The sequence below is a fragment of the Lycium ferocissimum genome, chromosome 11 (assembly GCF_029784015.1).
Source record: "Lycium ferocissimum isolate CSIRO_LF1 chromosome 11, AGI_CSIRO_Lferr_CH_V1, whole genome shotgun sequence".
NCBI classification, from domain to species: Eukaryota; Viridiplantae; Streptophyta; class Magnoliopsida; order Solanales; family Solanaceae; genus Lycium; species Lycium ferocissimum.
Window position 1 is genome coordinate 45,014,876 of NC_081352.1, and position 21,377 is coordinate 45,036,252.

The 21,377-nt window shown below is 32.1% G+C and overlaps 7 non-coding genes and 2 pseudogenes across 7 annotated transcripts; 1 reads left to right on the forward strand and 8 right to left on the reverse strand.

Moving 5' to 3' along the window:
* Positions 1-324: 324 nt before the first annotated feature.
* Positions 325-454, reverse strand: LOC132038787 (small nucleolar RNA snoR80). The gene has a single exon (XR_009410263.1). It is a non-coding gene; the product is annotated as a small nucleolar RNA snoR80 (small nucleolar RNA).
* A 177-nt stretch (positions 455-631) lies between these two features.
* Positions 632-718, reverse strand: LOC132038770 (small nucleolar RNA R11/Z151). The gene has a single exon (XR_009410251.1). It is a non-coding gene; the product is annotated as a small nucleolar RNA R11/Z151 (small nucleolar RNA).
* A 147-nt stretch (positions 719-865) lies between these two features.
* LOC132038765 (small nucleolar RNA Z157/R69/R10) lies at positions 866-970 on the reverse strand. The gene has a single exon (XR_009410246.1). It is a non-coding gene; the product is annotated as a small nucleolar RNA Z157/R69/R10 (small nucleolar RNA).
* Positions 971-1,368: 398 nt separating this feature from the next.
* LOC132038786 (small nucleolar RNA snoR80) lies at positions 1,369-1,499 on the reverse strand. The gene has a single exon (XR_009410262.1). It is a non-coding gene; the product is annotated as a small nucleolar RNA snoR80 (small nucleolar RNA).
* A 74-nt stretch (positions 1,500-1,573) lies between these two features.
* On the reverse strand, positions 1,574-1,676 carry LOC132038771 (small nucleolar RNA Z152/R70/R12). Its single transcript, XR_009410252.1, has one exon. It is a non-coding gene; the product is annotated as a small nucleolar RNA Z152/R70/R12 (small nucleolar RNA).
* Positions 1,677-1,743: 67 nt separating this feature from the next.
* Positions 1,744-1,830, reverse strand: LOC132038769 (small nucleolar RNA R11/Z151). The gene has a single exon (XR_009410250.1). It is a non-coding gene; the product is annotated as a small nucleolar RNA R11/Z151 (small nucleolar RNA).
* A 63-nt stretch (positions 1,831-1,893) lies between these two features.
* On the reverse strand, positions 1,894-1,998 carry LOC132038764 (small nucleolar RNA Z157/R69/R10). The gene has a single exon (XR_009410245.1). It is a non-coding gene; the product is annotated as a small nucleolar RNA Z157/R69/R10 (small nucleolar RNA).
* Positions 1,999-8,688: 6,690 nt separating this feature from the next.
* On the reverse strand, positions 8,689-13,200 carry LOC132036854 (peroxidase 3-like; annotated as a pseudogene).
* A 6,316-nt stretch (positions 13,201-19,516) lies between these two features.
* On the forward strand, positions 19,517-21,033 carry LOC132037110 (lysine histidine transporter 1-like; annotated as a pseudogene).
* The last annotated feature ends 344 nt before the right edge of the window (positions 21,034-21,377 follow it).

Here is a 21,377-nt window from a genome sequence, read left to right on the forward strand (position 1 = left end):
ACTTATGATCACCCGATTAAACTCTACATATTATGTATAAAATTATTAAAATATATCTACTACTTCCTTCATCCCAATTTATGTGATATAATTTAACTAGGCATGAAATTTAAGAAAAAAATGAAGATTTTTAATTTAGTGTTGACCGTCAATTAAAGGACATAAGTGAGCAAAAAAATGTGCGGAGGGATATTTTAATAAAATATATGAACGAAGAATATATTTAGACTTTTTCCATTTAGTAACATTTTTGGCCCTTTTTCCGTTTTCAAAAAAGAGAATTGCCTTCCGAGCGATTGTTGAAATAGCAAGACGATACAGAAGAGATGTAAGTGGCGTTTCCAGGATAAAATGGCACTAGTAAAACGAATCCATTGATCAGGATATAACCACTCCAAGATATTGCATCTAAGCCATTATGCCTGAGAGGAATTGTTTATCCCCCAGAATTGGTAATAGACGCATTTATTCTACTAATAAAACCTTCCAACATTTTCCAAGAAACATTCAAAACAATTTGCTACTTTCAGCAATAACATTAAAAACAACATAAGCAAAAACCACAAGTACCAGCTGTTTTATAAGATAGATAAAAAAAAAGGTGCGAAGAGAGTATTCTACAAATATTTAAAGGCTTCAGCGTGTGTAACATTCAGATCATTGAAAATTAATCTCACTGAAATCCGCTAAGATAATTTTAGTTTATCATCATAAGCCAAATGGATGTTATTATCAAATCATGACACAAATCAAATCAAATAAATGTTTTCAAAATATATCCAATTCGTTGAAACTACAACAAAAACATAAAAATAATCATTCAAAAAACTACAAATATAAAGATAAAAATTGATCGAACATGAAGAAATGTGCTCAGACAGCCAAGGGTTGTGTCTTCAACCAAATGGGGGGTCTAATCCCCAGATCAGAAACTCTAGTCCACAACTTTGCTTCCTCATCACACACATTTTTATATTATAATAAAGCATTTTACAATTAAGATTTGATTTTGTATATAATAATTCTTGATAATCCAAAATATATGCAGATTATTAAAAAAGACTCAAATCATTCTAAATGGTGCATTGATTTGTTTTCATGTTTAAAGAATAGGCAAAATTTCATACCCCACTAGTCTATTACAAAATTTAAATAATGTTTAAGCATAAGTTGATTCAACTTTTCAAGAAATTTTGGAACAGTAATTCAAAATATAAGTTTATTGGGAAAAAGAAGTTATAATAGAGTGAAGGGTACAAAATGCTCTTAGAGTTGAAAATTTAATAGTATTATAGCTCTATATTTGATTGGTTATTTCAATTCAGCTCGCTTGTATTTATAAACTGATATCAAAAAAATTATTTGAAGAAATGTAAGTGGCGTTTCCAGGATAATATGGCACTAGTAAACAAGTCCATCAATCAGGATATAACCACTCTCACAATATCGCGTCTAAGCCATTATGCCTTAGAGGAATTGATTTATCCCCTAGAATTGGTAATAGACGCATTATACAAATTAGATTTAAAAAAAAAAACAAAGGCAAATATTGATTTTGTAGAGGAAAAAAAGTGATGCTCAGTGGAAGGAGAAGTCGTTAATTAAATAGGCTCACGGAGAGATTTTCTCCACTGCCCTATTACACCTCCTATGGTGCTTTATCTCATCACTGCATACTCTTTTTCATCAATCTCTAATTCAACACAAAAACAATTAAGGAAAATTTAATAAAATAAATTTGGAGGGCCTCAGTGTGTGTAACAATCAGATCATTGATAATAAAATCTCACTGAAATCCGCTAAGATAATTAAATTTATCATCATAAGCCAAAATCAAAATCAAATAGGAGTTTTCAAAACATCTTCAAAATCGTTTTAAAGGGACAAAAAAAAAAGTGTGCTCAGACAGCCAAGGGTTGTGTCTTCAACCAAATGGGGGGTCTAATCCCCAGATCAGAAACTCTAGTCCACAATACTTTGCTTCCTCACCACACACCTTTTTTTTAATAAAGACACGTAATAATAAAGAAAAAATTCAAATGTTAGGTAAAAGGAAGAAGGAGATCCAATAATTACCACTAGCAGAAGAAGCAGATGAAGGATGTAGTGGAGATGAGATGTATATATATATAGGTATTTGACGCAGCTAGGGTTTTGTCTGCAATTGGGGCGGGCTAAAATTTCCCTAGGGTTTTGAGGGAATTCACAATGGGCCTATTATAATTGACCCATGGCAATCCAATCATTCATGTTTTGGGCCTTCCTATATTGGGCAATTTGCAGGATTGTTCTTTGCTGGGGTGGTCTTTAATTTTTGGCTTTCGCTGAAAAATTTTGGTTTCGGGTTAGAACTCTCGCTCAGTGAAAAATTTTAAAAAAATTCGCAAGGTAGAGTTTGGATTCACAAGGCAGAGTTTTACCTTCAAAACTCTGTCTTGCGAATCCAAACATCTGCCTTGCGAAAATTCCATCTTTTTTTTAACTGAGCTGGGATTCGACCTAGAACCTCGGGGTATTAGCCGAAGGATAAAAATAAAAGACCACTCCAAATGAAGAGCAATCCGCGCAAAAAAAAAAGTACTATATTACTCTTCTTTTGGGGAAATCATTAGACGTTTACTCACTTTTTAACGTAGAAATAAAATTTAGATAAAAATACTCCTAACTAAAAAAAAAATCATTAAGTTTATTGGAGAGTTCAAACCCCGGTTTTTTTTTTCCCCTGTGGAATATGAAAATCTGAGAGTTTGAACTGCAAATTTGAATCTCCAACCCACTGTGTTAGAATTTCACTTATCAAAGCTTGGCACTTCAACATCTTATGTTAGAAGTGTTCCATATTTCACTTTAAAAGATTAATTTATTTTTTTTTATCACAAGGCTTGTTTAAATTCCGATACACAATCTTGGAGTTTTATCATAGAAGTTGAAACTCCATGAAAGTGTCAATGAATAAAATCATGAGGTACCATGAGCGATATAATCGTTTAGCATTTTTTCACTCTTGGTATCTAATAATAGAAAAAAACTTTAACTTATTTCACTTATGATACATATTTCACTTGGTATCTAACAAAAAAACTTTTAACATTATTTTGTTTGTGGTAAATGAAAAAACAATATTCTCGAAGTTTGAAATGTGATAGCTCAAGCAAATTGTGCTTGAGTTTCATTTGTCAAAGTGTTGGAGCCTAAATTGCACGTTTGAAACTCGAAGAATTTTTCGTACTTGAGCATATTGTGCTGGACTTTATTTTGTCAAAGTATCGAACTCTAGTACACTGTGTTGAAATCGTTTCGTGTTAGCTAGATATATTTTTGTCCAAATATTATTTGCTCTTTAAAAATGGGCATTTTCAATTATATTTTAAACAATGACTTAATATTAACTGGCCATTGGATTAGTTTTCACCATTTTTGGACCTAGTTAGGCCTTTGAATTTCTCAGGAAGTCTTTTTTTTTATAAGGGAAACGACTAGATTTGCTCATGTACTATCTGTAACTTTCCAATTTTATCCTTCGTTAAACATTTAATCCATTCATAATTTTGATAATGGCGAATAGTCTCATACTTGTTCTTACTATTAATTGAGCACCAATGTAAAGTTGATGAATTCCATGTGTCCAACTTCTTTGAGAAAAAAGGCCTTTATTACCCCTCAACTTTTGACTATGGTTTAACCTTCAGATTCGATCTTAGGGTCTTAGGGGTTAAGGTAAAAAAATGAGACTTTTTCGTAACGGCAAGGTAAAATTAGTTTAATGGAAGACAAATTTGCTCAATTACAAAAAATACATAAGTAAATCTGACCAATTTCCCTCTCTTTCGATTCTGATCTAACACTTCAATAGTACTATAGATTGGATAAGCGTCAGATTAGTCAAGATCATAGTTTATTAAAAGTTTTTGAACTACAATTTGGATAAAGATAAGTTATTAGGTGAAATTGAACAATAATAGGACGTTCTTCTTGCCTAAAAAGTTGCAGAGGCTATAGAGAGCATGAGGGAAAAGTGAGATTGGGGAATTATGGATAAAAAAGTGCTTCGACAATCATGTGCATGGCCTAAATAGTCATGAATCAAGAGCGAAAGATCTAAAAACCCAACACATTGATACATCAACATTTGAAGAAAATGTTAATGTTTATCCATAATGGGATAATTACTCTTGTTTTCTGTTTTTTTTTTTTTTTTTTTTTTTTTTTGTTGTTGTTGTTGTAATTTGTAAGTGTTTCGTATGGATATAAATATAATGATCTGTACATACTTCACTCATAATTTTTTTTTTTTTAAGATTTGTAACCCCAAATTGTAACTTTGAATTTTACCATGTTCTTTGAAATTTATTTTTACCTTAATTACTACTATTGGTGCTGGAATCACAACTCTGATTATATGAGCTGCTTGTCAAGTTGAGTTATTGCGTTGTAGGTACTATTGCTTGCTTCTTACTTTGAGTTGCTTGTCAAGTTTACTTTCATTTTCAACTATAGTTCTGGTTTATTTGGTGAAGTGAATCTATCAAAGACATACCTTGTGATTTAAAATCAGAATCTTAGATTGTGTGCAGAGACACAGAAGATACATTGTTAGGCTTTCTTTAAAGGAAAAATTACGTGTTATAGCTACTTTTAGTACATAATTAGTGATATTAATTACCCTTTGTTTTAATTACTAATAATAACTAAATACTTTTTGAATTTAACTAATATAGCTACATAGTAACTTTCAGTTACTGGTGCACAAATACACCTAAAATTTAGCACTCCCAATCCCATATCCCCTTTCAATGGTAACAATATTAATCACTTAATATACATTACCATTCTCTCTCCTTTTTCATAAATTTTTGACTTTCTCTATTCTCACTCACTACCCATTTTAGATTTTTCATTTCTCAAATCCCTAAAAAATTCTCTCTCTCCTTCTATCAACCACCACCACCACGGGTGGCGGCCGCCCCTCTGTCAAATTTTTTTTGGTTCCCATGATTTCAAGCTTTGTGGACAAATTAAACATAAGAAGGCAATTAACCTTTCCATTTTCTTTTTTATGTGAATGATGTTCCAACTAGAATGATCATTCATTATGGCTGTGGGCTTATCTCCCATTCTGGGCAAGTTGTAGTTGTAAATGCCAAGACTTTTGGGCTGTGGACCAGTGCCCATAAATTTGGACCGAGTTGCATTTGATCAGTGGCTAGGGTTTTTTTGGTGGTCTAGGATTTTGAGAGATGTAAAATATATGTATTTGTCTATATTCTATGACATAACTACCAATTGTTGTGGTTGGTGGTGTATTTATGTAGGTTTTTCTATATTTTTGTGTATTTTGTTCAAATTAATTCCATCAAGTCATCTAGTTTCAAATACATGAGTGGCGAAAATACATTGTAAGTTTTCTATACATTTGTGTATTTTGTTCAAATTAATCTATCAAAGACATGTGTGATGCAAATTGTTACTCACACAAATACATGAGATTTAATATAAAAATACATGAGGTTTGATTGGTAACTTCAAATACATTGGTTATGCTATCAAATACATGTGTAAATCCAAACAAAATCAATATTGAAAACTTCAAATACATTACCGCTAAAATACATGGGTGATGCAAATTGTTACTCACACAAATACATGAGATTTAATATAAAATACATGGGGTTTGATTGGAAACTTCAAATACATTGGTTATACTATCAAATACATGGGTAAATCAAGAACGAAATCAATATTGAAAACTTTAAATATATTGGTTGTTGAATGTTTTCAAATTTTGAATTTTTGATTTTTTATGTTTGAATGTTGAAGATTGAATGGAGGAATAGAAAATGGTTATGGAAAGGTAATCTAAAATCTGATTTTGTAGAAGGGTATGGTAAAAAATATCAATTAATAGGTAATTAATTGATCCCACCATTATGGCCTTAAATCAAGGGATATGTTTTATTTTTTACTGTATTACTATGTATTTATAAGCATCAAATACATCCGAAAAATACCTTAATTTGAAAAAACATAGCTACAAATGATCATTTTTAAAAGATAGCTATAAATGATAGGAAACTACCAAAAGGTAGTCATTTTGTTAATTTACCTTCTTTAAATGCCACAACCCATCAAGAAAAAAAGGCTAAACCATCGACAAACACCTGTGGTCGTCCACTTCTTTCACTTGAGCACCTAAAGTGGCTCTTGTTCCATTTAGACAATTCAGGTGAGCCATTCCTATTTCACTTAGACACTTTTTGCACCGTTATCGGAGCAAAACCAACACCAGTCGTCTCCTACGTGGATTAAGTGGCCAATTAAATTGTGCCAGCTCATTTAAATTGTGTCAACTCAATTAAATTGTGTCAACTCATTTTAATTGTAAATTCACTAATTTGTAAATTCGTGGAGTTTTGACCATTAAAAATTGGGGCTTTTGGGCTGGTTGGATGTGCAATGAGGTGGCGCCCTCTTTGGTATTGGTTTTGCTCCGATAACGGTACAAAAAGTGTCTAAGTGGAATAGGAATGGCTCACCTGAAGTGTCTAAATGGAACAAGGGTCACTTTTACTGACTAAAGAAGTGAACAATCACGTGTGTGCATCGATAGGTTTGGCTAAGAGAAAAAAAAAGAGAAGAAGAAAGAAGCTTTTCATGTCTTCTTCTCCAAGTATTTTGCTTTCTTTATATTTCATGTTTACATATATATCTCCCTAATTGATATAATTGCCATTTTTCCCACAACTTAATCTATTATTTAAAACTTATCTACACTAACTTCTCCAAAGTCAACAGTCAACTCGATCTATTATTCCGCTGCAATTTTGCTCTGTAGATGAGTTGACATGCTTCGAATCATGTAATAACTTACAATAAGTTATTAGGTGAAATTGAACAAAAAGAGGACATTATTAAAAGTTGCAGAAGCTAGACAGAGCATGAGAAAAAAGTGAGGTTGGGGAATTATGGATAAGAAAGTTCTTAGGCAATCATGTGCATGGCCTAAATAGTGATGAATCAAGAGCGAAAGATCTAAACACCTAACGCATTGATACATCAACATTTGAAGAAAATGTTAATGTTTAATCATAATGTGACAAACTTATTTGTTTATTACTCTTGTTTTTTTTTTTTTTTCCTAGTAACTTGTAAGGGCTCGTTTGGTTGGAAACAACTTATCCCGGAATTAGTTATTCCACCCTCAAGGTGGGATAAAAAAACACTATAATCCCGGGATAACTCATTCCGGGATTAGTTATCCCGAGTTTTTTTTCCAACCAAACGTGGGATAAGGCGGCATTAATTTTTATCCCAGGACTATTTTTGCTTATCCATCATACCAAACGAGCCCTAAGTATTCAGTATGGATATAATGATCTGCATATGCTTCACTCATAATTTTTTTCTTAACAAAAGATATTTCTAACCCCAAATTGTAACTCTGAATTTTGCCACGTTGTTTGAAATTGATTGCTACCTTAAAATACTATTATTGGTAATATAATCACAACTCTGATTATGTGAGTTTTCTGTCAAGTTAAGTTATCATGTAGTAGGTCACTTGCTTCTTACTTTGAGTTGCTTGTCAAGTTTACTTTCGTTTTCAACTGTAGTACTGGTTTATTTGGTGAAGTGAATCTATCAAAGGCATACCTTGTGATTTAAAATTAGAATCTTAGATTGTGTGCAGATACACAAAAGGTAAGTTGTTAGACTTTATTTATATGCCACAACCCATCAAGAAAAAAAGAGAAAAAGAAAGAAGCTTTTCATGTCTTCTTCTCCAAGCATTTTGCTTTCTTTATATTTCATGTTTACATATATATCTTCCTAATTGATACTCTATTATTTCTATTTTCCCCGCAACTTAATGTAACATTTAAATCTTGGCTTAATGCATATGTGGCCCCCTAAATTTGTCCCTTTTTTCCATTTTTTTTAAGACGTCAACTAACTGTTGTTTCTATTGAACTTCTGAACTCGTCCTCAAATGTGTCTATCAAACACAATCTGACTTACATATTACTCCATCTTCAATGTAGCAACACGTGAATATATATTCTAATTTAATCCTGTCATCTTTTAGCTAAGATTAACAACAATGGATAGCGAAAAAAAGAGTAGCTCTTAATTAAGCTGGTAGTGGAAGAGCAGAACCAGCTGAAACCGATACATCCATGACCTAAAGAATAGCTTACCACATGTCTAAAATATTACTCTACCTTCATTTCCCCAATTTAATTTTCACTTCAAATAAAAATCAGATTTAAGGGGTTTGATAGACACACTTGAGAACGAATTCAATGGTTCAATGAGAACAACACTTAGTTGAGATATTAAAATGGAAAAAAGGGTCTAAGTTGAGGGCCGCAACTTCTTCAAAGTCAACTTCCAATTTCGGTTCCAAAAAAAAAAAAAAAGTGCCCCTATAGTTGCTCTATTTGTTATCTAGGCCAACTGCTCCATCGTCTCGCGATGTTCTTCTTATTTTAACAAAAAATATGTGAACCAAAGTGTTTCTTGTTATATATTGAAAGAAGCCAATTTGAAAAGGAAAACGTGAAAAATTATAAGGAAGAATCCCTTATATGTAGTATCTTAAAAAAATTCACCACTAATGTCTTTTGGTGTAATAGTTAAGTACAACAAAATTTTAGAAAATAAAAGCGATTTAAGAGTTATGGAGAAGAAAAGGCTCCTGTCATCGGAATTTTATTTCGAAAACCTCATCAAGGTACTAAATAGAATTGCGCACATGCTATACAAAGGAGCAGTGGTACACATTGCTCAATAATCCCCAACAAACAATAACAAAACACAAACATAGAGCCCAATAAAATTCGAAATTTAAGTGCAAACATCGGTTCTCTAATTGTTTATAAGTGCACATTGCTTTCTAATTTCACCAGCAGAGCCAGTCTTAGCTTCTATCCTTCCCATTTTCTCCATGGCCTTAGCAAATTCAGCGTTGAACTCTTTGAGTGAACCCAGAACAAGTTGAGTCTGGAACCAAAATGATCCAATAAAAAACCAATTGAACCAAAATACCCTAAGAAAAAAAAGGGACACCAAAATACTTTTAACGCACCTTTTTTATGCGTTATGTAAAAAGGTGTTAACGTCCCCCGTTAACATTCGTTACCCGAGCTTTTAAAAAAAAAAAAAACTTGCATAGCGCAGTAAATAGATGCGGTATGTGAATCCAATTAACAAGATTGTTATATTATAATTTTGTTGCCAACTTCCTGACAAATGGCATCATTGTAAGTAATACTCCCTCCGTTTCAATTTATGTGAACTTATTTGACTGGGCAAGATATTTAAAAAAGAGTGAAGACTTTTGAAATTTGTGGTTCAAAATAAGTCTTGAATATTTGTGTGGCTGTAAATCATTTCATAAAGTGAATTTGTTTCCAAATTAGAAAAGAGGTCATTCATTTTGACATGGACTAAAAAGGAAATAGATTCACATAAATTGAAACATAGGGAGTATAATTTTGTTGTCTTAGAAAATGATTATAATTCTTTTCTAAATATTATATTTTCGGTTGCCTAAGACACTTAAATTAATAAAGAGGGGAAGTTATTTTTCATAAGCTAAGTATTATTTTTGGTTGTCTTAGAAAATGATTATAATTATTTTCTAAAAATAAATATAAGTCACTTAAATTGATACGGAGATAATTATAATTATTTTCTTATAAAAAATGTAACACGCTTAAATTGGCACGGAGAGATATTATTTTTTCGAAGCATGAGTTAAGTGTTATATTTTTTTGTTGTCATAGAAAATGATAATAATTATTTTCTAAATCTTATATCATCGGTTGATTTAAAAAATGATTAAATTATATTTTTAAAAAGAAAAGCAAGACACTTCAATTGATACGAATTTGGGGATTTTTTTTCATAGGCATAAGCTAATTTTATATGTTTGGTTATCTTAAAAATTAATTATAATTATTTTTATAAAAATGTAAGACACTTAAATTGACATGAAGGGGATATTATTTTGAAGCATAAGCTAAGTGTTATATTTCTTGTTGTCATAGAAAATGATTATGATTATTTTCTAAATCTTATATCTTCGGTTGTTTTAAAAAATGATTAAATTATTTTCTAAAAAGAAAAGCAAAACAATTAAATTGATACGAATGGGATGTTTTTTTCCGCAAGCATGAGCTAAATCTTATATTTTTGGTTGTCTTAAATTTTTTTAAAAAAAAAATCTACAATTATTTTCATAAAAGAAAGTAAGACACTTAAATTGATACGATGAAAGGATATTGTTTTTTCCCTAAGCATATGCTAGGTATTATAATTTTATTATCTTAGAAATGATTATAATTATTTCTGAATATTACATTTTTTGTTGCCTTAAAAGATAATTATAATTATTTCTAAAAAAAAGTAAGACACTTAATTAATACGGAGGGGATATTATTTTTCATAAGCTAAGTCTCTTTTTTGGTTGTCTTAGAAAATAATTATAATTATATTCTAAAAAGAAGTATAAAACACTTAAAATGATATAGAGATGTTATTATTTTCTTAAGCATAAGTAAGTATAACTTATATGTTTGGTTATCTTATAAATAAGTATAACTATTTTTTTATATAAAAAAAAAAGCAAGACATTTAAATTAATATGAGGGATATTATATTTTTCTAAGCATAAGCTAAGTGTTATATTTTTGGTTGTCTTAGAAATGATTATAATTATTTTTTAGAAAGAAAAGTAAGACACGTAAATTAATATGAGGGGATAAGCCTATATTTTTTTAGAAAATATATATGATGTTTTTTAAGACAATCAATAAATATAAAACTTAGCTCATTAATGATGCAACGCAAATAGACAAGACAAACCTTCATTAATGCTCCCTTCATTTCAATTTATGTGAACCTATTTCATTTTTAATCCGTGCCAAAAAGAATGAACCCTTTCCATATTTGAAAATAATTTTCTTTTATGCAATGATTTATAGCCACACAAAATATATGTGCCTCATTTTACGCCACAAGTTCAAAAGTTTTTTTTTCTTCCTTAAACTCCTTACCCATTCAAATAGGTTCACATAAATTAAAACGGAGGGAGTATATAAGGTGATGCCTTAGCCTATTCTTAGACCGTGGATTAGTTTGGAAAAAGTTGCCTTTGCATAGCGCATCTATTTGCTGCATTATGCAAGTTTTTTTTTTTTTTTTTAAAGCTCGGGTAACGAATGTTAACGGGGGACGTTAACACCTTTTTACATAACGCATAAAAAAGTTGTGTTAAAGGTATATTGGTATCCCTTTTTTTTTTCTTGGGGTATTTTGACTCAATTGGTTTTTTATTGAGTCATTTTGGTTCCGGACTCGAACAAGTTGGTTGATGAATGACTTTGTTGTAGCACTTGTTGTTAAGGCTGCATCAGATTGAAATAGGCCTCTCCTTTTGAGCAAAAGCTTGTAGTAGCTCAGATCAAATGTCTTGAAACTACCTGGATCCATCTCAACTATTATTGTATTGTCATTGATTCATTTGCACTTTTTCACCTTAAGATTATATGCATATTCACCGTCTAGAGATGGATCTTGCGTGCCCAAAACACCGGTGAAATTGTACAAACGTGTTGAGAATGACGTACAATGAGAGACTCCAATGGTGTGAGCACCTGAGGCAAAAAAAAAAAAAGAATCTCCGTTGTAATTATGCTCCAGAAATGAAAAATGTTACCAAAGACAAATTTAAGATTTAAACTTGGTGTAGTTATTCTCAAGAAATATAACTTTTTACCAGAGGGGGATTCAAGATTTTGAACTTGGTGTAGTTATGCTCAAGAAATGTAATTTTTAAAGAGGGGGATTCAAGATTTTGAACTTGGATTAGTTATGCTCAAAAAATGAGAACTGTTACCAGAGATGGATTCAAAATTTTGAACTTGGTGTAGTTATGCTCAAGAAATGAAAACTATTTCCAGAGGGATATTCGAGATTATTGAACTAATTGTACTTTTAAAATTATGAGTTCAGTCGAAACCGTAGTTCATAGGGTGCACCTACCTCATACTATATAATGTATGCATTATGGACTATGTCAAAGGAATAGAAATGAGCATGTATTCTAAATTTGGTTTAGCAGATAAGAGGACCAAGTCTTTTAGATCAAGACCCTTGATGGCAAAAGATGTCCGGAGACTAGACAAGTTACTAGTTGGAGGTGGGATATTTGACAAGGCTTCAGAAGCATTTGATATTCTTCCATCTCTTCTACCAGTTGGCACATTCCAATAAGGTCCTCCCTGTCATGCAAAGCAGGCTAAAATTAGACGTACATTAATTTAAAGAGGCAGATTTTGCACCGATTCTATGAGTTTAACTGAACTCATTGCTTTGGACTGGTCCGAAGTTTGGATTCTGAACTATGTACTTACATGCAACACTCATTTTCAACCCACTCTATTAATTTATATAGCTAAATATTTAGATTGGAATGTTGTGTTTCTTTTAACCTTTTTTTTTTGGTCAGGAAAGATTAAAAAAAAAAAATGGACCATTTCTTGATTTGTGTTTCTTTTAACTTATTTTCTTGAGTTTTATACTTACGGTAACCAGAACAGAGTCTCTAGCAACCAAGGAGACAATATCTGCACAAGAAACAACTCTAGGGCATTCAGCTTCAACTATTTTCTTCACACCATCAATGAATGAGAAACCTCTCAGTGTTTGATTAGGAACAACCACTTTTTCAGTCTCATTTTTTGTGCTTGAAGTGAAATTCAAAAGTACAGAACCATCACAACCCTGCAAACACTCAAAACGAAACAATAAAAACACTTTAGTTCAAGAATTCCATTCTCTAGTGAATGCTTAATGTAAAATGAACTTTAATTTAGGGAGGAATACATCGACAACCGCTTAAACTTGCTAGTAAATTTTATGTAGATACTCGAATTATGGTCTGTTCGATTGAGTACCCGAACACATGATAAAGTCTTAATTTAGACTTACCCTCACAAAGCAATCATGGAACTGCAGTCTCAACAAAGCTGCTGCAAGAGAAGGAGACTTTGGTATATGCATTTGGACATAGTCTTGAATAATTTTCTCTGCTTTTGGACAACTCTTCGCAGAGAAGTTGAGTTGCAATTGTGCATGGCTAGCATCTAAAATTCCTAGAATACAAAATACTAGAAAACCCAAGCCAAAAATAGACATCTTTTTTTTTTTTTTTTTTCCTTTCTTTCTATTTTCTGTCACACATCTACTACAGAAGCCTAAGAGCCAATTTATAGGACTGTAATATCTCAAGCTAACTATTTTAGAGATTCGATTAGTTATAGTGTGTCATTTTTGAGGTTATATATTCAGTGAGATTCCTTTTAATCATATTGACAAATGACTAACCTCGCTCGTTTTGACCCTTAAACAAACATGAGATTGTTTAAAGGACTCAACAACAAACGAAAGATAAACTTAAATATTTATTAGATAAATCAGTCCAATTAGCTAACATACCACCTCTATCATGTGTAAACACCACAAAAGGTGGTAGTTGTGGTAGAATGGATGGGATCACACCACCCTCAAGAAAGGTCTTGAGTTCGAGTTTTAGCATTGGATCAGAAACTTCTAATAGGGGCATTTTCCCTTTAATGAGTTGGAGTCAGGCCAATAAATTTTAAATACCGTATGATCAACCAAAAAAATTTTAAAAAGGAAAACATATGTACATATATTTGTGTCGAAATAGGCGGATGCAATATATATAGACTCCCCTCAGATGCAATATATATAGACTCCCCTTACCAGCAGCCTTCTCAGTCAGAGCTCGTCGCATCAGGCTTGCCTAGTGTAGTTTACGTCTCCTGTGTGAATTGGGAGCTATTGCACAGTGAGCAGGTTATGCAGTGCGCACCAAAGGGTAGCGGCTGCGTTTCCCTGGAATTTCCAATATACATATATATAGACACTCAACGAGTTCAATTGAGTCCAATACTTTTTACCATCACATAAATGTAGATGTTACAACTAATAAAATTAGTTCCAACAAATATAAAGTTCTAAAGTCATACTCATAATTACTGTAATTGCAATTATATAATATTTTTAGTGGTAAAAATATAAAGATTCAACTTACATCTTGAATCCACCTTTGCTTGTCTATGGTATCTGCCTCACGATCTTACATTGGCACTTGAAATGTGTTTTGAGTGTGTATTCGTGTTTCTGCGTGTGTTTCCTTCTTTATTTTTTATTTTTATTTTTTTTGCGCACTTCCTTGGTTGCAGTGGCGGATCCACAGTGTTATTACGAGGTTCACGGAAATATATATATATATATATATATATTGGATCGCGAACAATTAAAATTGTATATTAACTTAAAGTAATGGAAAAACAGGAACTCATAACTTCAAATCTTGAATCCGCCAATCGCAAGAAGTAATAAAAAGTACTCCCTCCGTTTCAATTTATATGAATCCATTTGACTGGGCACGACATTTGAGAAAGAGGGAAGACTTTTGAAACTTGTGGTTCAAAATAAGCCTGAAAATTTGTGTGTACAAATCATTCATATAAAGTGAATTTGTTTCCAAGTTAGGAAAGAGGTCATTCATTTTGGCACGGACTAAAAAGGAAATATGTTCAAACAAATTAAAACAGAGGGAGTAGATAATACCATCTTCTCCTAGAGATATATATCTATGCTCATTTTGGTGCATGTGGAAGTTCAAGTTCTTTCAATTATTGGTACGTAGTAGTAATACCTGCTACAGCGAGGGGCAAATTTATGTATATCATTTGGGTCACGTGAACACATGGTCACTCGACTAAACTCGATATATTATGTGTATAATTCTGAAAATATATCTAATATTAACTGAAGGAACATATGATCAAACCAGGCTGAGTAGAGCACTAGTTAGGGGCTATGTTTATATCCTTAAGAGTTCTTGGGATCAAACCCCAGCTCCTGCACGTTTTTGTTTTTTGCTTTTATTTTCTAAATTAGCCTTTTAACCTTCCTTTTTATATTATTCTAAATCCTTTTTTTTCTATAATTCTAATTACCCAAAAGTAAAAAAAAAAAGTGTTTCTTTATTATATTACATCAGATGATTTTTCCCCCCTTTATTTCTAATTTACCAAGTCCCAAAAGGCAAAAGAAATCAAAAAACCCCATAGCGCTAAGCTGCAACAATGAAAAACAACTTACTTCATAAAAAAAGGGTGATTAATTATCTTTTGCTCGCCAAGTTGATGTCACTATAAAATTTTATATCTTATCTTAAAAGCAATGGTGAACCCATCCTTTTGAAATTCTAGATTCGCCTCTGGCTACAGCTACTAGAGCAGCCAGGCAAGAAGCTCATATGCATTTCCCCCTCCTAATTTATGGATAAATATTTGACTAGTTGGTATGAAAGTTTGAGAGAAAGAAAGAAAGATTTTTAAAACTTGTAATTTAAAAACAATATACATATATTTTTTTTATTATAAATTATTTGGGTGAAATAAAAATTTTGAAGTTAAATTATTTTTAAATATGTAAATTTTTCTGAGACAAACCAAAAAGAAGTTTGCCATATAAATAGACAGATGGAAGAACGCTATAATTCCCTTATCCTTCATGTATTAGACGCATCACCTCTTTCTTTTTTTCTTTTTTTTAATTAGGAATAGTACTACTTTTTTTTTTTTTTTTCGCGTATTCATATTTGATGTGAAAGCCATAATGTTGGGATCAACACATTTACATAATTACAAAATAGATTAGGATTTTAAAAATTCTAGCCTAAATTTATGTACCTGAAATATGTACCTGACTACAATTCTTTAAAGAGGATACGGACAAACAAATTAAAATGGTCTGGTATTTTCGTCCAAATAGGAAAAAGTACACACATAATGCTATTGAGCACAACAGACCTAAAGCAGACAAACTCTCAAATTCCAAAGATGCCCCTCAGAGTTGAATTCAATGTCATAGAAGCACACATGTTGACAATCTTGCCTCCAAACCCACTCTTCTATATAGTAGAAATGTCTTTCTAATGCAAATAGATACTACCTAATAAACTTATCCTTTAATTCTGACCCTTGATGACCAAGAAGATGTAAATTTTTATTATGTGTGAGATATGTCACGTCATAGTTGTGTGAGGGTGTCTATTAATTGATAAGTGCACAGTGAGTCCCACATTTTTGCCCTTTACACTAGTCACTTCTCCTTTTTTCTTCACCTACCACGCTACCACTACTTTTTCCATTCCAAGACCACCACCCCACCCCCCACGCCAAATAACTTACACCATCATCCCTTACTAATATGCATATGATTAAGCTTGACAGCTACAATTTTTTTTTTCCAAATTTGTTTACGTACACAGCCATCTGATTGAAGAAATTAAATAACGCGACAAGGCACGGTGAAAGAGTTAGCAATGTCCAGGAGATTAGAATTTTCAGGAATATAGCTAATGTCATTTAAAATGGTGGTTAATGATAAGAATAAAAATAAAATATTAAATTTTAATTGTTAAATATAAGTTATATCTAAACAAGAACCAATCTCCATCAAAGTAACTTTCCAGTCAATCCGTTAACACAATGCACTGAAATATCATTGTATGGTCAAACATCTCTTTAATTGCCATTCGTTATAACAACATTTCACTATAACGGCCTGATTTTCTTCGAAACTCATTTTTCATGTTATATTTTACTTCTATACAACAACATTCTACCTATAAGACCAGTGACATGCATTATAGCGCTACACTCTTTGTAAAATTACCTATCTATAACAGTCATACTCAAATATTTTGTAATAAAATTTTGTAAGAAATATATTATAAAATAAAATAAAATATTTATGTTAAGCTCTTGAACAGCCTTCAAGGGAATACTGTGATTCCCTTTTGCTGAAAGTTTGAATAAAATTCTTCGTCAATTCAGTCGCTATACTATCACTAAGAGATTGGAATTTAGGAAACAACCTACAATTGTAGAATTGTTACGTCAAACTTGAAATATTTAGATTCTCAATTAATTTTAAATGCAAATGTTCCTTAGATTTTAATTTTTTATCGGTATGGTACATGGATTTATTGGTAATTTCTTAGTCTATTCAATTTTTAATTAATGAGATATGAAATCTATTGAGGTTTTAAAATTATAAGTATATTATTTCATTTATAACAGGAAAATAATTATTTCGGTATTTTTACTTATAACAGCTAAATGAGATGTCAACAGAAGCGAATCTAGGATTTCTGAAGCATGAGTTCATCACTTAAAAAGGAAGGAAAATATGTATTAAGTGGGAATTGATCCCTACTCCTCTAGTTAAATAACTCAACCTTCAACCAAGTGCATCATTTAAAGATTTCTGTAGTATGGGTTCCAATGAGATAGCATTATACTAATTTTAGAAAATATATACATAAAATACCTAATTTTACGGAGAGACCATGTATTCACGTGCCCCAAATTTAGCACCTAAAATTGCCCCTGCATGTAAATATCAAATGTCAATATACATATATAACAACATCTCATTATAGCAGAATATAAAATTTTCAGACAAATGCTGTCATTATAAAAAAGTTTGAGTACTAATTGCATCAAATGGAGCAGATAAATTAATACATGCATGAAATAAATAAAATATTGGCGAAAAAAAAAAAACATGACCAGGTAGAAAAGTGAGAAAAACATGCGCGGAGTTTTGCTGTGGCTGGAGAAAGAAACAGCACCAAGAATTAGATGGGGTAAGAGAAGTGGGAACCACAATATATTTCTTAAAAAATAATCACCCTCACATGCCACGTCATACGTGTGTCTCACCAGGCATAAAGCTTTTCCCAAGAAAATTGATTCCTTGTGTCTGTTGAGAAGACAGGCCATTTGGTTTTGTCTTGGTTTTAAACTTTTTCCTAAAATAAGAGTTTGGGTTAGTTGATTAAAATTGCTATCTCCGTTTCAATTTAAAAGATCTTATTTTAATGAGGCATAAAATTTAAGAATAAAAGGAGAATTTTGAATTTTGTGACCCTAAATTACATATGTGTGTAATGTACTAAAGTGTTTCCTTCGAATCTTGTGGTTATAAACTTGTCATATAGGATGTTTGAATTGTCAACTTACTTAATATAGAAAGAGACACTCTTTTTGGGACAGACTAAAAAGGAAAGTAAGACACTTAAATTGGGACTGAGGAAGTAATAGGTAAGCATCAAGTGTTAAAAAGCAATTTTAAATATTGAAGCTGATTTTTATAAATAACTTGTTACGTCTTTGGATGGCAGTGCTGAAACTAATACTCCTAATAAATAGTAGTGTGTTTGGTAAAAAGAAGTTGATGAGCACTATTTTTGTTAAAATGGCTTGAATGCCCTTAATGTTATTTACAAAAAATGTAAATTTAAAAGTACTTTTATATATATAAAAGGGTCGAATGCTGGAAATGGAGTAGAGAGATAATTAAAAGTTATATTTTAGAAAGAGCATTTCGAAGATTAAAATAAAATATTAGGGATAGAATCGTAAAATATTTGGTCAAACCAAATATGTTTATAAGCTATTAAACCATAAGTTGGGGGTGACCAACTTATGACTTTTGACTGATTTTGACTTATAAACACTTTAATGTTACGAAACGCATTACAAGCCAAAACGTACTAATAAATTAGTTTGAACAATTTATAAACCTATAAACTTTGTCAAACACCCAATAAATCCATTGCAAAGAGCAAGATATTATAGAGACCTCGTATGCAAAGTGTTCATCTCAAAATCTTAAAGGTTACAAGTGGAGTAGTTCAAGATCATTACAAACCCTTTAAAGAGATTCTCATATAACGGATAGACATAAATAATTTTTTTTTTCTTTGAACACCCTCTCGCACATGTAATTCGGTTATAAGGTTTGCGTGTAGATTAAGATATTTTTGGCCTTCTTTTTATTTCAAGTGTTCTTTATTTTTTTACTTTATATTGCGGACTTTGCTTCCACAATCTGATTAACGTGAGCTAATTTAGAAAATAGATTAGTTATAATCTGTCACTCAAACAAACTTTTACCTATTGCATATATCTAAAAGGATTCGGAAATATTTCGTTCGTTTAATTTTCTAATTACAACATACGATACTTTTACCTATTGCATATATCTAAAAGGATTAGGAAATATTTCTGTCATTATTATTCTACTCGATTTAGAATTTAGGGGCGCGCAATCACCTATATAAATAGGAGGCAAGACATATCGAGAAAACAATCGAGTGAACGATCTTTTCTTACTCTTTCTCTCACAAACTTTTTATTCTTATTTATACTCTTAATCTGTCCCCTCCAACATTATAGCTAGTAAAACAAAAAGAATACTCCCTCCGTCCCAATTTAAGTCATTTTAATGACTAAGTTAAAAATAAAAATAAAGTGAGACTTTTGAATCTTGTGATACTAAATTAAAAATGTGTATATAATGTACAAAATGTCCTTTGAATTTTGTGGTTATAAACTTGGCATGTAGAATATTTGAATTGTCAGCTTTACTAAATACCGAAAGAGACACTCTTTTTGAGACATACAAAAAGAAAAATAAGACATTTAAACTGCGACACAGATGGAACATTTATATTTAGATTTTTTTTTCATGGCTCCTATTGCCGAAAACAGATTTAACATCATAGTGATAAGAGGACGGAGGAGCAGAGAGCAATAGATGAATGACTATCAACGTTTCTGGAACGCGAAGTGGTGGTACTCAACCATTGACAATGTCCCGGCCATGGTTGGTGCTGGTGTTCTAAGTATCCCTTATGCCATGTCCGAGATGGGATGGGGACCTGGTGTAACAACAATGTTACTCTCATGGATTATAACTTTTTACGCGATCTGGCAAATGGTGGAGATGCATGAAATGATACCAGGCAAGAGATTTGATAGGTACCATGAGCTAGGCCAACATGCATTCAGCGAAAAACTTGGTCTGTGGAGCGCCACAACAAATTATAGTAGAAGTCAGCACTTGCATTATTTACATGGTCGCTGGTGGCAAATCCTTGAAAAAATTCCAAGAAGTCCTCTTCCCTAATGCCGAACCAATCAAGCTCACTTACTTCATCATGATTTTCTCCCTTTCCCAATTTGTCCTCTCTTACTTGCCAAACTTGAACTCCATCTCATCTATCTCCTTTGTCGCCGCGATTTTGTCCATGACTTACTCTATTATAGCATGGACTACGTGACTAAAGGAACACACAATTGGGAGAGAAGTAGGTAGTTATGGTCCAAGGAGTGACAAAACATCAGACAATGTGCTTATATTTTTGAGTGCTTTAGGGAATGTAGCATTTGCATATGCTGGACATAATGTAGTTCTTGAAATTCAAGCTACAACTCCTTCTATACCAGAGGCACCTTCAAAGACGGCAATGTGGAAAGGTGTATTGACAGCTTATATTATAGTGGCCTAGTGTTATTTGCCTGTGGCTTTCATTGGATATTGGGTGTTTGGTAACGCGGTTGATGATAATATCTTGCTCACACTACATAAACCTGCATGGCTTGATGCGGCTTCTAACTTTTTTGTGGTGGCTCATGTCATTGGGAGTTATCAGGTCTATGCAATGCCAGTAGTTGACATGATAGAGACATACGCGGTGAAGTCATTGAAATATAAACCTTCCATTCCTCTTCGTGTATGTGTGCTTACCATTTTTGTTGCATTTACATTGGTTGTGGGCATCACCTTTCCATTCTTTGGTGGTTTAATGGGATTCTTTGGAGGCTTTGCTTTGGCACCACCCTCATACTATCTTCCCTGTATCATTTGGCTTATTCTCAGAAAGCCCAAAGAGTTTGGCTTCTCTTGGTGTACCAACTGGCTGTGCATCATTGTGGGTGTATTTTTGATTCTTATATCTCCCATAGGTGGATTATGGAGCATCATCAAAGACGCCAAGACTTATCGCTTCTACCAATAATAGGACCATTCTGAAATTTTAAAGTTTTAAATTTAGATGCTTATTAGGAATTGATGGTCTTTTAACAATACCTTCTAAGGGATGGCTAGTTCAAGATGCAACAAAAAGTCTTGATAATTGAGTGTGGTATTCCATGCAATGAATATATCAGTTAATGAGCTATATCCTGCCTGCTTATTTTAAGGCAGAGATGCAGAGTTTTAGTGTAATTTTTTCAGTTTTATATGAGCTTTTAAGTCTTTTAAGTATGGATGTTTGTTAAAGTTTTTATTTTGTTTTGTTAGTAGGATGGTTTAATGTCAGGCTTGCTTTTACATAAGCCAATAGGAGAAATTAGTTGGTACTTAACTACTTATGCTAAAGAATAAAAGAATATCAGGGACTAATTAACAGAGTATAG